General features: G+C 45.2%; 1 long non-coding RNA gene across 1 annotated transcript in view; it reads right to left on the bottom strand.

Annotated features, from left to right (window-relative positions):
- Positions 1-1,060: 1,060 nt before the first annotated feature.
- Positions 1,061-15,559, bottom strand: part of LOC108288876 — a 31,407-nt gene continuing 16,908 nt past the window's right edge. The window contains exons 2-4 of the long non-coding RNA XR_001818878.2: positions 10,917-11,058; positions 2,284-2,410; positions 1,061-1,643 (exon numbers count right to left, since the gene is read on the bottom strand). This is a non-coding gene — a long non-coding RNA (uncharacterized LOC108288876). The remainder of the gene's footprint in view (positions 1,644-2,283; positions 2,411-10,916; positions 11,059-15,559) is intronic.

Here is a 15,559-nt window from a genome sequence, read left to right as displayed (position 1 = left end):
TTGTCACCCTGGTGTAGAGCACAGAATTCAGCAGCCACTAGAGGCCAATAAAGGCTTATGGAAGAAAGGTAGAGCCAAGGTGGAAGGCATCACCTTAGAAAGCCATTGACCCAAATGTTTAGGCCACAAAATCTCCTTGAAAGTTCTTTACTAAGATGGAGCTGTAAAAGGATACAACCAAACCAGTGATTGTCTGAAAATTCCAGAGACTTTGATATTATGCTCATGACCTGAAAGGCATGGTCCCCTCCGATGGTATCTGGGGTTAAGCCTTGAAGTCAGGAAAGATCAGACTTGGCCCAGCTAGCCACCTTGCTGGGTAGTCTTAGGCAAGTTATACAACGTCTCTGAGCCTATTTCCTCAACAAACATGCAGAGACAACTGCCCTGTAGGGTTGTCGAAAGGTTGTAACGAAATAAAGTCAAGTGGAAGTGCCAGACACCACGATTTTCAATAAGTGTCATGCTCTTCTTCCACTACGGTCTGAATGCTTTTGTGTCCCCCAAACTTCATATGTGGAAAACTAGTCATCAGTGTGATGGTAGTGGGGGGTGGGGTTTTTTGAAGTTGATTAGGTCAAAGGCTGAGTCCTCATGAATGGGATTGGTGCCCATATAAGAGAAGCCCCAGGCCAGGCATGGTGGCTCAAGCCTGTAATCCCAGCACTTTGGGAGGCCAAGGCGGATGGATCACCTGAGGTCAGGAATTCAAGATCAGCCTGGCCAACATAGTGAAACCCTATCTCTACTAAAAATACAAAAATTAGCCAGGCATGATGGCAGCTGCCTATAATTCCAGCTACTCAGGAGGCAAAGGCAGGAGAATCACTTGAACCTGGGAAGTGGAGGTTGCAGTGAGCTGAGATCTTACCACTATACTCCAGCCTGGGCAAGAGAGTCTCAAAAAAAAAAAAAAATGCCCCACAGAGTCTCAAAAAAAAAAGCCCCTTTCACCTTGTACCTGCTGGGAGATTTTAGACCACATGACACCTTGATCTTTTCACCTGTGAAATAGGCAGGCATGCTCTCAACTTAGGAATGACCTTGTGTAGAAAGACAATTAATATTTATAACAAACTCCATTTATTCAAACTATTGTATAAGTGTGAAATAGTCATCCCATTCTTCCTAAACAATGTAGGAATTACCTCATTTCTAAGAGGATTAAGGGATTGTCATCCATTAAAGACATGCTATTAGCGGAGCGAATGGTTGCCCGTGGAAGAGGCATGTCTCCCCAGTGAGTGGGGATGAGTCTGTACTCTGCTCCCTGTGGCTCAGCGGTCCTCCTAGCTTTGTGCATTCCTCCCAAGATGTGCTGGAATAGGGTCTCATATAATCCCTACTGCAACATTTTGAGGCTGGTAGTGTAATCCATATTTTGCTGATGAGAAAACCGAGCCTCAGAAAGGCTTTCTGAGTTTAAATCCAGTGCCCTCTGCTCATCCTTGCCCAAGATGCTACAGGAGAAATGATTGTTGCATTGCAGAGAAGATGGAGCCAGGTGACTGCTAAGGTGTCTTCCAGGTGTGATGTTCTCCAGGGCTACAGGAAGAATAGCAGGGGCTGAGAATTACTGGAGCAGGCACCCCTCTTCACTTCTCAAGAGAGGAAAGAGGAAGTACCTGAAGTGGAAATTGTGGCTATTGGAAATATAACAGCACTCAAAATCAGATTCATGACATACCCCCTATAGATATCTGCCACGACGTAAAAGTGTCAATGTTTTTGTCCACAGAGGGGAAAAAAAAAAACTGAACTATGATCATGTCCTTGGGAAACAATTCTCAAGGGTCTTTCAGGGTTAAAGCTGGGTAGCCACGCATCCCAAACTGCCTAGGACAGTACAAGTTATGCAAACTGCCCCAAAATAATGGTTAGTCGTGCCCCAACACTTCAAAATATCCCAATGTATGTGGTCATCCCATAATCAAAATATGGGGACACATTAGAATCACCCGGGAACTTTGTAAGCATCTTGATTAAATCAGAACTCATGGGGGTAAGATCCAGGCATTGGTGGCAGGGATTTTTTTTAAGCATGGTTTTAATGATCAGCCAAGTTTGAAGGCTGCTGTCCTCAATAGAAGACATGAGCCTCCTTGATGAGCAAAAGGGCATCAGATTCCTGGATAGCAGTTTGCTTGGGTGGGGGGGTGGGGACCCCAGCTAGTCCTGCAGGGGACTCGCGGCAGCAGAGGAATAAGCAAGAGTTTGGTCTGGCAGACGCCATCCGTGGCCCCACCATGCTCACTGGTTCTTCTCCTGCTTGTGTTCACTTACCTCCATGCTTCAGGAAGGGGCTGGAGGCTCCTGACAACTCATGCCGGGTGCCAGCTTGGCCGTGAGCAGGTAATTAGTGCCCATCGTGCTCCCAGAGAAAGGCAGTGAAGGAAGTCTCCTGTTTCACCTTGAAGCAAAGAAGGAGAACCCAGAGAAACAGATTTTTCCACACATTTTGGAGAGGTTGGGCCAGAAAATTCCATTGAGGCGTATGGAGTCAGGACACTGGCACAGATCAGCCCCACAGCTCAGGACAAAATCGTGTCCTGTGCAGGGTTTCTTGAACAGATTGTCTCCAAATGTTACATCTCTCCTAATAAATGCTTCAAGGTAAGTCTCTGGCCTCTCGTTGCACACCAGGGAGTTTCTTGGGAAGAGATGGGCCTGCCATCTCCTTGTCCCAGCTACAAAGAGAACAGCCTATCCCCAGGGAGCTCCCTTGGGTTTTAAATCACTTTTGCAGCTCTGGCATTTATGCTTCTGATCAAAAAGCATTTGCAAGAGAAGAAAATGAAGGTGGAGGTTTGAGAAAGGTTTTTCTTCCTAAGAGGGGCAGGAAACATCACTATAGCCAGACCTGAGTGGTGTTGGTAGCTCCCAGATACATTCTAAGTACTTCCTACATTATGCCTGTCAGTATTTTTCAAGCTATGCTCCTGAAAACCTCTTCTATGATGTATTAGGAAAACTTATTCTATAAAATACTATTTAAGAAACTTCAATATACATGGAAAAACATTGTCATTTGTGGACTTAACAATCACAGTTTCACAGTTTTGACTTATGAGTAGGAAAGATATTGGCAGGATATTGGCAAAGATATTGGCAAGATATTGCTAAATACCCCCCAAGAGAGTTATAACAATTTACACTACCACCAATGTCATACTCATACACACCTCTCACTATCGTGGCATTTTCTAACTTTTTAATCTTTGCCACCCAGAAAAAATGAAAAAGATTATTTCCATGTTCTGCAGGGAGTTTCTGGGGTGTTTTCTGTTGTTCTTGTTGTTTTGAGAGGGGGTCTGGTACAATCTCGGCCTACTGCAACCTCCACCCCCTGGATTCGAGCAATTCTCCTGTCTCAGCCTCCAGAGTAGCTGGGGTTAGAGGCACCTGTCACCATGCCTGGTTAATTTTTGTATTTTTAGTAAAGACAGCGTTTCACCATGTTGGCCAGGCTGGTCTCGAGCACCTGACCTCAAGTGATCTGCCTGCCTTGGCCTCCTCAAGTGCTAGGATTATAGGTCTAAGCCACTGCACCCAGCCTATCTCCTTGTTTTTTTAAATTTATGTTTCTTACTAATGAGACTAAGTAAATTTTCATATGCTTAAGAAGCAGTTTTACTTCCTTTTCTGTGGACTTTTTGTATTCTTGGTCCACTTTTCCTATTGGTTTGTAGGAACTCTATATATTAGAGAAACCATCCCTTCCTCTGTGATAAAACCTGCAAACATCTTTCCAATTTGATGTTTGTTTTTTTTTTATTTCATTTATGATGCATTTAGTTAACTCCACTTTAATGTTATTGAATTTATTAATATTTTCTTTTGTGATTTCTGACTTTTAAATCATACTTTAGAAAGCCTTGTAAGGAAAAGATATTTCATTCTTTCTTTCTTTCTTTCTTTCTTTTTTCTGAGACAGAGTCTTGCTCTGTCACCCAGGCTGTAGTGCAGTGGCGAGATCTTGGCTCACTGCAACCTCCACCTCCCGGGTTCAAGCGATTCTCTTGCCTCAGCTTCCCGAGTAGCTGGGACTACAGGCATGTGCCACCATGCCCAGCTAATTTTTGTATTTTTAGTAGAGATTCAGTTTCACCACGCTGGCCAGGATGGTCTCTATCTGTTGACCTAGTGATCCATCTGCCTCAGCTTCCCAAAGTGCTGGAATTACAGGTGTGCCTCCGCACCCAGCCCATTATTTCTTTAGGATGATATTTTAGGGGGACTGAGCCAGGCCAGAAACCATTCAGTAGGAAAATATTCAAAGACAACCACCACTTAACTGTCTGTCTTTCTGCATGTGAAGATCATGGTACACTGAGAGAAAGATGAGAAAACAGGTCATCTATTTTCAAGGAGGGTACACAATAGAGCTTCCCACCTGAGGAACTTTTTTCCATAAGATGTCTGTATTGGTCCATTCTTACACTGCTATTAAGAAATACCTAAGACTGGGTAATTTATAAAGACAAGAGGTTTTAATTAGCTCACGGTTCCACAGGCTATACAGGAAGCATGACTGGGGAGTCCTCAGGAAACTTATAGTCATGGTGGAAGGTGAAGGGGAAACAGGCACATCTTCACATGGCTAGAGCAGGAGGAAGACAGAACATGGGGAGATGCTACATACTTTTAAATAACCTGACATCATGATAACTCACTCACTATCATCAGAACAGCACCAAAGGGAAAATTCACCCCATGATCCTATCACCTCCCACCAGCTTCCACCTCCAACACTGGGGATTACAATTTGACATGTGATTTGGGTGGGGACACAGACCCAAACCATATAAATGTCATAATCTAGAAGTCCAGCTCCTGTGTAATCAAATCCCTCTGCTCCTTGAAGTTCTGTTTATTTCTGAGCCATTCCAAGAATTCTTCTAAGACTACGGGGATCTCTTCCTATTAATCCAGCAACTTCCATGTCAGTTGGAATCTCCCAGCAAACTTCAATCTGGTAATAATTGCAAGAAACAAATGAGGCTGGCTGGGTCAAAATATGGCAGGTCAAGTTTCTCTAGGGAATTCAATGGGACATTTAGATGTCCCATCGAATGTTTCTTTCGTGGACATTTAGATTTTTTCAGTTCTAGGGATTTCACTGCTCTCCTATGCCCACCAAATCCCGCCTCACTAATTCCTGCCACGTTGGCCCTGTCCCTACAACAGGGCTTTCGCCTCTGTTTTCTATTTGGTCTCCTTATGTAGCTCTAGACATGGATGCCTCCTCTGAACCCCAGCATGGCAGCACAAAGCAGGTTCACAGCGCACTGGTTATCACTTCAGCTCACTGCATCTTAGACGGCATTTTCACTACTGTCCTGAGTCAGATGAGACAGAACACTCACACACACAAGTTATATGATGCAGGTCTGTTAATTACAAATACACAAAAAGCCAAATATTCATGACAAGCCAGTTCCCCAAGGCTCAGGAGAGCTTCCCAGGGCAGATGGAGTCTCATCTGGGCATGCCGCACTTGTACTATAGCTGAGGGACCCCAGAAAGAAGCCCTCCCTGGATGTGACCCACCACTGGGAGAGCTATGAGTCACTGGGCTAAAGCACTGAAAGACATCTGAGGGGCACTGAAGGACATCTGAGGGGCAGATACAGAGCCAAGGCTGTTCCAGCCAACTCCTCCTTATCAGAAGACACTGTATCTACAGTTATTCTTGACAGCTGCAAGTGAGAATGGCAGAAGAACCTGGTCAGTTCACAGCCACCCAGAAACTGTCCTGCAAGCATCTGGTAACCTGATATCATTCCTGCTTCTGTCCATACCTCCCTAAAAACCCTGCCTTGTGCCCTAAGCCAGTCCAGACTCCAGGTCAGAGAAAAGCGATCCTGGAGACACATTAAAAGAAAGCCATATTCAGGAACCAGTATCTGCCCAATTGACTTGGTCTAGAAGGGAGGGGACTCAGAATTTGTCAAAAGCAAATGGGTATGGATTAGGGTGAGACAGGGTTAAGTACAGGTCTTCCCTTGACCAGTTGTGTGGTCTTGGGAAAGCCATTTAGCTTCTCTGGCCTCAGTTTCTGTAACTGTAAAATAGGTTTGAGAGTAGCACTGACTTCCTAGTACTGTGATAAAGATGGAAAGGCATGCAAGTGCAAGCACTGGGTCCCGTGCTCAACACAGGGTAAACGCCAGACTCCACATGTGCGGGACGAGAGCATGGGGCTGTATGGTCTTATTGTACACCCCTGTGTGGGCACACGTGCAGATGCTGCAGAAGCAGAAGGAACAGGACAGGCATGAGTCTGGCGGTGACGATTGAACCCAGCACCTCCCCTGAGCATCAGACCGGAGACTCGCAGGAACAGAAGCCTGACTTTTCCCACATCAGCCTTCTAGGTCCCCAAAGCCTTGGGCTCCACCCTGGAACCCCAGCACAGTGACTGGGCATCCTGAAGCTTCCGTATGTCCTGCAAACAGAGCTAGTCCCGTTTTTCAGTCTTCCTCACCTGGTCTCCAGGGCACTTCCTTGATTTTCTGTCCCCTCCCCTCAAAACACCCTAGCCATTCCTGAAGTTTTCATAGAGGAAAGAAACACCTCCCCAAGTCAGCCCTGAGTTTAAGATCACATCCTTCCTAAATCAGAGTACTTATAGCCTGAGAAATCATTTATTTGTGCAGGAGGAAGACAGAGCTCAGAGGAAGAATGGCTTGCCCAATGTCAACCACAAGTTGGCTGTCAAGACAAAACCAGAGCATTCACATGCTGACCCCCTGCCCAGTACTCACCACCAACCTGCTGTAGCTCCCAGACCAACTGTCTCCCACTTTTTTGGGAGTCTCCTGGTAAGAACTCTGCTTTTTCACTCTATCTGGGATGAAAATAGAACAGTCTGACTTTGTAATGTCATCAAATATTAAGCTTGATTTTCCCAGCTACTGACATCCAAATTGCCAGCAAGCTTGAAAGCCCCAATGGAGCCTGTTGGCTGTGCTAAAAGAATCAGGGGCTTGCCGCTGGGAAAGGGAAGCAGCCCCCTCTCAATGGCAGGAGGAGATGGGCTGGAGGAAGGGGGGCCTGCAAAGCTCAGTGACCACTAGGGAGCCAGGGTCAGGGCAACAGTGGATAAAGACAGATGGGGGTAAGGGTCTTCCATTAAAATTTTAAACCACAGGCACTCCATGACCAGGCATACTTGAAATGCCATCCCTGGGAGATGGAAGCCAAGAGGCTGTTAAGGTTATTGTGTGAAGTTGCCAAAAATAAAAGACATAATGCATCACTTGTCCTTTGGAAGTTTTTTGAAAGGAAAGTTATCCATGACAGGGAACACATTGTGCAAATGGGGGCAGGGAAATCAAGCAGAATTTTCTCAGCAGTTTTCCTGAGAGTAACACCAAAGTCTCATGATATTTGAGAGGTAGAGTTAGAAAAATCTTTAGAGTTAGAAACATGGGTGCCAGAGTTAGAAAATTCTGGATTTGGTCTCTGGCTTCATAACTTTTTTCACTGGGTAGGTCTATTAACTTCTCTGAACTTTGGTTGCCCCACTTGTAAAATGAGGCTAATTACACCATCCTCAAAGGGCTGTTTTGAGGATTAAATGGGATGCATGACCAGGCACTCCATTTTGATTATTGGCTCATGCCTATAATCCCAGCACTTTGGGACGCCAAGGCAGGAGGATCAGTTGAGGCCAGGAGTTCAAGACCAGCCTGGGTAACAGAGGGAGACTCCATCTCTATAGAAAAAAAAAAAAAAAGGCGGGGCATGGTGGTACATGCCCGTAGTCCCAGCTATTCAGGAGGCTGAGGTGAGAGGGTCACTTGAGCCCAGGAGTTCAAGGCTGCAGTGAGCTAAGATGGTGCCACTGCACTCCAGTCTGGGCAACAAGGGCAACAGCAAAATCCTGTCTCAAATAAATAAATGGGGTACATTGTAAAGAACCTTGATGGAAACTTATCCCAAGTAGAGTCTTAGAAAAATAGAGGGATGGTCTATTTTAGAGTTTAAAATGAACTTTGTGGTTTAAATAATGACTTAATTTTTCATATGCGAAAACTGAGTCCCACATGAAAAAGTGACTTCCCCATGGCCACCGACAGCAGAATGGAATTCAAGTCTTTTGATTCTCTGGAAATGGGCTTTCTCATAACAAGAAACATCTCCTCCCCAACATCTCCTCCCTTCTTTTCCCCAAAGCTCAGCATCTCTTAGATATCTAGTATAAGGTATGGGACTTCAGGAGAGAAAACAGACTGTGTGTTACTGTTTGTGATGCTCAGCCTTTCAAGGCAAGGCTCATATCTAACCCTGCAAAGTAGATGATCCTCGTGCAACTTTCCTAAGAAATCTGAGTCCTGTGAGAGTTAGCATAGCAGGGAGAGAGAAAGAAGAGCAGAAAGACTCTTAGAACCAGTCGCAGCAATGGCCAGGTACGATGGCTCACACCTATAATCCCAGCACTTTGGGAGGCCGAGGTGGGCAGATCACTTGAGGTCACAAGTTCGAGACCAGCCTAGCCAAATGATAAAACCCTGTCTACTAAAAATACAAAAAATTAGCCAGACGTGGTAGCACATGCCTGTAATTCCAGCTACTCGGGAGGCTGAGACAGGAGAATTGCTTGAACCCAGGAGGCAGAGGTTGCAGTGAGCCGAGATCACATCACTACACTGCAGCCTGGGTGACAGAACAAGACACACCACCCCAAAAAAAAAAAAAAAAAAAAAAAGAACCAATCGCAGCAAGATAAAGGAGCTTTTCTCTGATGCTGTTTTCAAACAATTGCAGAAGGAGAGCAGTCATGAACAGCTATGGCTGAATGTGTGGAACCAATGAGGGAGAAGATGCATGCTGTGATGCAAAGTTGTAGAAGAGTTCATGTGAACACACACCACGCATGTGCAAAAGGGAACAGGGACCCTAGCAGGACTACAGACCACAGGATGATGGAGGCGTCATCTTGAGTTAAATTAAAGTGCTCAGCCTTTTGTTTCTTCCTGTCATCTATTTTGTTGGGAGTTTTCTGATCTTTGCATTGTCAAGTGCAAGTATAATTTAAGTAGCTGTTTTCATGCCCTTTTGTGTAGATCTGGGTTGTTTCAAACCATTAAAATATTTTCTCCTCTAAGAAGTTGGAGGATGGAGTGAAACCATGTGCCCCTCACACCCACCTGCAGGTAATGCTGATTTTCCTACAACCACAGGCTCTGATCCCACATGTGTGAGGCACTTACTAGGGAGCATTCAGGGAAGATGCTTGGCCTCAGGCACATGCGTTCTAGCTGGAAGACAGAGGTGAGATTGTGCACAAGTAAGAAATAAAGAGATGGTACTTAGAAATTCATGGAATGAAGGGAAAGGGAAAGAACCTGGACATAGATAAATTCAGTTCTCCAGCATGTCAAATGGAGACATTGAGTGGACCAGAGAAGAGAAATGACTTGGCCAAGGTCACACAGCCAGTTCATGGTGCGGTGAGGACTAGAACCTGTCCTTTTGACCAGCACCCTGTGTGCTTATGCTACTCTGCTTCTTCTTGCTGGTGACAGGAAGGAACTGAGAATGTTTCATCCATCTTGTTATGCAGACAAGACCCTCCTCCTGAGCCCAGACAGACCCCTCAATCAGAAAGAACCAGATCACGCCTGTAATCCCAACACTTTGGTAGGCCAAGACAGGAAGCTCACTTGAGGCCAGGAGTTTGAGACCAGCCTGGGCAACATGGTAAAACCCCATCTCTACTAAAAATACAAAAATTAGCTGGGCATGGTGGCCCCTCCGGTAGTCACAGCTGCTCTGGAGGCTGAGGTGAGAGGATGGCCCGAGCCTGAGGAGGAGGTTGAGGCTGCAGTAAGCCATGATCATGCCACTCCACTCCAGCCTGGGTGACAGAGAGACCTTGTCTCAAAGAAAAAAAAAAAGAACCAGAAGCTGCAACTGGGTTGCTCTTTGGTCTTACCTTTCACTGTGTGCAAAACCCTGCGCTATTCATTCTACCTCTCCTGGTCTCTGTTACTTCAACTGAACACCTAGGAGTTCACTGCTTGGCCACAGTATGGACAGAATAATAAAAGTTGCCATCTGCAGAGTGTGGGTCGCCAGGCTGTCCAGTCCAAAGCATGCTATCCATGCTGGACTTGCCTTTACTGTGTATTGGACTTTGAACTCAATGCTTATATTAAATACGTACATGGCTTTCCATCCTTACTACACACGATACTATAAAGATGGTACAACTCTTACCCTCATTCTAAAGTTAAAGAAACTGAGGCCCATAGAGCCCAAATAGACTCCCTAAGACCTGCAACTGGTGAAGGGCAGACCCATACTTAACCCTGCCTCACCCTACCGTATCATACCCACTGCTGTTGACAAATTTATCATCCCCGATGCCATCCTATTCATTCATCATCATGATTCACATGTTAACCCCATTTCCCAGTTAAGGATACAAAGCTCAGAGATTAAGTAACTCACTCAAGAATGGAAAGCTAATGCCAGATACAAATGGGCTCATGCAAACATTGGTGTGACTCAGAGTCTTTGTCTTGAAGATACCTGCCAATGTCACTGTGTTTAAATGCCGTGGTTGACTTCTAGTTGGGAGTGGAGGGGGCACATGCATCAGTGAAGGTCTGAGCCTGGAGATGAGCATGGGATCTGAGAGCATGAGCTGGCAGGTGAAAATCAGGATTTGAGGACTATGGTGCACAACTCAGTAGTGTTTGGAACAGCCATAGTGTTAAGTGATACAAGTTTGGTGGCACACATGACAAGATTAAAAGATTCCAAATGATGCTCAGTAAGTCACTGCCACCCTGTCCCAGGAACAGTGTGACCTGGTCGCATCGTGTCTATTAAATTGCCGCATTAAGGATACTGCCCCAGAGGGTTGCCTTTCAGCCCTATAAGGCTGATGCTGTCCAACTCACCTTACATATCCATGAGCTGAGGCTCTTCAATGTCCCAATAAACACAGATGTTCTTGTAACACGACTTCATGGCTCTTACCTTTTACCTTCAAACAGCTGATCACCCCATATCCGGTCTGCTGGACATTTGCCATGATAATGCCTGTTGACAGATACAAAAAAAAATAAACTTTGATAGACTGGATAAAGAAAATGTGGCATATATACACCATGGAATACTAAGCAGCCATAAAAAAGGATGAGTTCATGCCCTTTGCAGGGACATGAATGAAGCTGGAAACCATCATTCTCAGCAAACTGACACAAGAACAGAACACCAAACACCACATGTTCTGAGTCATAAGTGGGTGTTGAACAATGAGAACACATAGACACAGGGAGACGAACAACACACGCTGGGGCCTGTTGGGGGATCGCCAACAGGGGAGAGATAGCAGTGGGTGGGGGGATTGGGGAGGGATAACTTTAGAAAAAATACCTAATGATGTAGGTGACGGGGGGATGGATGCGGCAAACCACCATGGCATGTGTATACTTATGTAACAATCCTGCACGATCTGCACATGTACCCCAGAACTTAAAGTGTAATTTTAAAAAAAGAAAAAAGAATCAACAAACTTCTTGATTAGACTGATTAATAAATAAAGGAGATACAAATTACCAACATTAAGATTCAAAGAGAAACATCATGCAACATACAAAAAATTAGAAGGACAATAAAAGCGTATTATGAACAACTTTATGCCTGCACATTTGATAGCACATGTGGAAACGGACAAATCTCTTAAAAGATACAAAGTAAAAAAACTTAAGAATAAATCATGTAAATAAATAGCTCATTAATTATTAAAGCAATTGAACTAGAAGCTAAAAGTGTGCACCCCCAAAAAAATTAAAAAATAAACTAGCACGTTGAATCAAATGGTATGGTGAAGCTGGAAGGCATTTCTGGTACACTGTGTCCAAGCCCGCAAAGAACCCCTCTCATCCACAAGGCCATGAGGGAGGGTGTTTTCAGCAGCTGTCATTAGCACATGGGCTAACGGGGGTGCTGGTGGCTACCACCCCTGGTGGGGGATTTCAGCAGCCTCCACTGGACTCCCACAAAGGGCAGAAATCATGCTGGTGTGACCATGGCAAGCTAAAATCCTCCAGAAAAAGACTGTCTGCCAGGGGACTCTGATGATTTGTAATCAAATTGTGTTTCATTAAAGAGAAAGTGTCCAGAGGTTTTCTGTTGGCCGCATTCTTGCAAATTAAAGATAATGGAGTTAACAGAGAACAATTGTAAGTCAGATACCAACAGGTGAAATAAGCCCAAGGGGGCCGGGCACAGTGGCTCACGCCTGTAATCCCAGCACTTTGGGAGGCCAAGACGGGCAGATCACTAGGTCAAGATATCAAGACCATCCTGGCCAACATAGTGAAACTCCGTCTCTACTAAAAATACAAAAAAAAAAAAAAAAAAAAAATTAGTTGGACATGGTGGCGCACGCCTGTAGTCCCAGCTACTCAGGAGGCTGAGGCAGGTGAATTGATTGAACGCGGGAGGCGGAGGTTGCAGTGAGCAAAGACTGCCACTGCACTCCAGCCTGGGTGACAGAGTGAGACTCCATCTCAAAAAAAAAAGAAAGAAGCCCAAGGAAACTTTATCTCTTTGGATGCATGTATGTGGCTTGTGGGTCCTGCTTGGGCTGGCGGAAGGTGAGCTGGATTCTCTCCTTGCGCAGAAAGCATGGTTCACATTAAAAACAGCTCAGTGGGTCCTTAACCATATGACTTTGGGCTGGATAGTCTCTGGCCCTGACTGTAGTCTTTAAAACAAGATTTGTAGGGTGACCACCAAAGTGACCACTTTGCCAAGAAATGGGAAGTTTCCCAGGGCATGTTACTTACAGTGCCATTATTATTAATTATTAATATTAATAAAATCAGTAAAATTTTGGACAAACTATGAAGAGTTGGTCACCTGGCTGAGCTTCCCAAGGTCCCTGACTGTGCTGATATTCTGTGAATATTCCAACTAACTCTAATTTTCTTGGAAATTGAGTTACAAGAACCCACGAGCCTAACAGGGTTTCAGGTACGTAGAAAGGACTCCACAAGCGTCTCACCTTCCCTGTGTTCCTGGCCAAGCACTGTCCCCTCTGCCTGTTCTGAGATCTCACAGTTCTGTGCTGGTGAAGCCTCCAGAAATGTTATCACCTGCCATCTTCACCACATGTATGCACCCTTCATTATGTAGAGAATGCAGTTTCTAAAGCAACAACCTGCAAAGGTTGGCAGATGTCTCCCTTCCAGCTGAAACTATGAAGCCCCAAAGCACTTTTGTGATTTTTCTCGAGGCCACATGGAGCTAGGGCTCTACCACATGTCTGTGGACTCCAAGCCCAATGACTCACTGACTACGCCAGGCTGCTGCTGCATCTCCCCCCACATACATCCAGGTACCCCTATGGTTTCAGACGCGTGAGCACAGGCCTCCAAAGCACTGTGTTGCCAACCATGAAACACCTGCTCACTACCTGCACCTTTTGTCCAGAGCGCCTCACTTCCTGGGTACCCACTCACCACTGGGCACCTCACTTATGGTCACACCAGCATGATTTCTGCCCTTTGTGGGAGTCTGGTGGAGGCTGCTAAAGTCCCCCAACAAGCCCTGGTCAGCCCATGTGTTAATGTCCCGTGGAGGAAAGGGTGATCACCTGAGGTCAGGAGTTTGAGACCAGCAACCCCTTAGCACCATCTTTGTATCCCAGTTAAGGATACAGAGCTCCGAGATTAAGTAACTCACTCGAGAACGGAAAGCTTATGCCAGATACAAATGGGCTCACACATCCATTGGCATGACTCTGAGTCTTTGTTTTGAAGATATACCTGCCAATGTCACTGTGTTTAAATGCTGTGGTTGACTTCTAGTTGGGAGGTGGAGAGGGTGCATGCATCAGTGAAGGTCTGAGCCTGGAGATGAGCATAGAATCTGAAAGCATGAAATTAAGGAGCACCAGATTAGCAGCCTGTGCTCAGATAAGGGCTTGTGTTCTAGCAAGCCCTTATCCAGGGGACAACCACACTCCACATCATACAGCACAGGACCTCCCTGCATCATCGGGTCTCAGTCCTTGCTCCCTCCTCAACCCCAACAACTGCCCAGGAGTAAGAGAAGGACCCAAAAGGAAGGCATGTGGAAGGGGGGCAGACTGCCCCACTCCGCCATGGCCAGAGGTTCCCAGGAGCAGAAACCCTTGAAGCCTGGTGTCTTCCAAGACCCAAACTGGGCCAGAGAAACCCAAAACCCCAGTCAAGAGGGACAGAAATCCAGGAGGAAACGGGGCCTGAGAGGAAGCGGCAGTGTGTGATTTTTAATTTATTTTTTCTTGCCCTGAGACAAAAATTAATTTGACTTGGGAAAAAAAAAAAAGAAACTTTTTACTTGACTTTTAAAAGTAAAATTTCTGCAACTCTTTTTCCACTTAACAGAACATTTCCTCGACTTCTAAGGCATAATGTTAATATGCGCCAAAGATGGGGAATTCCCTGGGCTCAGCGCACATATCATTAAACTGATTTTTTTCCTAATTTCCTAGTAATGCTGGCTGGGTTATGCTAACAGGAGAGTTAACAGCTAATTTTGCTATAGGGAAGATAATAACAGGAAATGATCTTTAATAATGAATTAAACAGACTCCTTGGATCCTGATTCTTTTTATTAGATAAGGTCAATGGCATCCTAAATGAGCAAATCTGTCCTAGGCCGGCAACAAGATATGGGGGAAATTGGCAAGCTGACTCCCAGGATAAGGCATGAGTGCTGAATAGTAGACTGCAGATGGCAAGGGGTCAGGCACAGTGGAAAGTTTGTGAGCTTTGAACTCAAAACTGGACGCTAACCCACCCTCGCTGTGGACCTTGAGCAAGACCCCACCTCTCCAAAGATGCCTCCTGAGCTGTTGACAGGATAATAATTCCTACTTTGTGGAGCTTTGGAATCCATCCTACTTACTCCTTTCAGTACATAGAGAATGCAGTTTATAAAACATCTGCACATGCATATGTCAATCAGCTCTCAGAATAACCTTAAAACAGAACATCCAGATGAAAATAACCCCATTTTAGGACAAGAAAGGTCAAACATTGCCTAGAACGTGCGCTTGGCAAGAGGAACGACTAGGACCTTAAGGCTGGTCTTCTCACTCCAGTTTATTTCATCTACATTGCCTCTGTGGCCAGGCGTGGTGGCTCACGCCTGTAATCCCAACACTTTGGAAGGCCAAGCCAGGTGGATCACCTGAGGTCAGGAATTTGAGACCAGCCGAGCCAAAATGGTGAAACCCCTTCTCTCCTAAAAATACAGAAAGTAGCCAGGCATGGTGGTGGGTTCCTGTAATCTCAGCCACTCGGAGGCTAAGGCAGGAAAATTGCTTGAACCTGGGAGACGGAGGTTGCAGTGAGCCGAGATCACACGCCATTGTACTCCAATGTGGGCAAGAAGAGCGAAACTCCATCTCAAAAACAAAAAAAATGTGTGTGTGTATGTGTGTGTGTGTGTGTATATATATATATATATATATATATATGTAGATATATACATATATATATATATATGTAGATATATACATATATATATAGTCCTTGTTCTGTAA

This window comes from Cebus imitator, unplaced genomic scaffold, assembly GCF_001604975.1.
Source record: "Cebus imitator isolate Cc_AM_T3 unplaced genomic scaffold, Cebus_imitator-1.0 Scaffold385, whole genome shotgun sequence".
Lineage (NCBI taxonomy): Eukaryota > Metazoa > Chordata > Mammalia > Primates > Cebidae > Cebus > Cebus imitator.
Note: the sequence above shows the minus strand (reverse complement) of the source record. Positions and strands in the feature narration are given on the sequence as shown.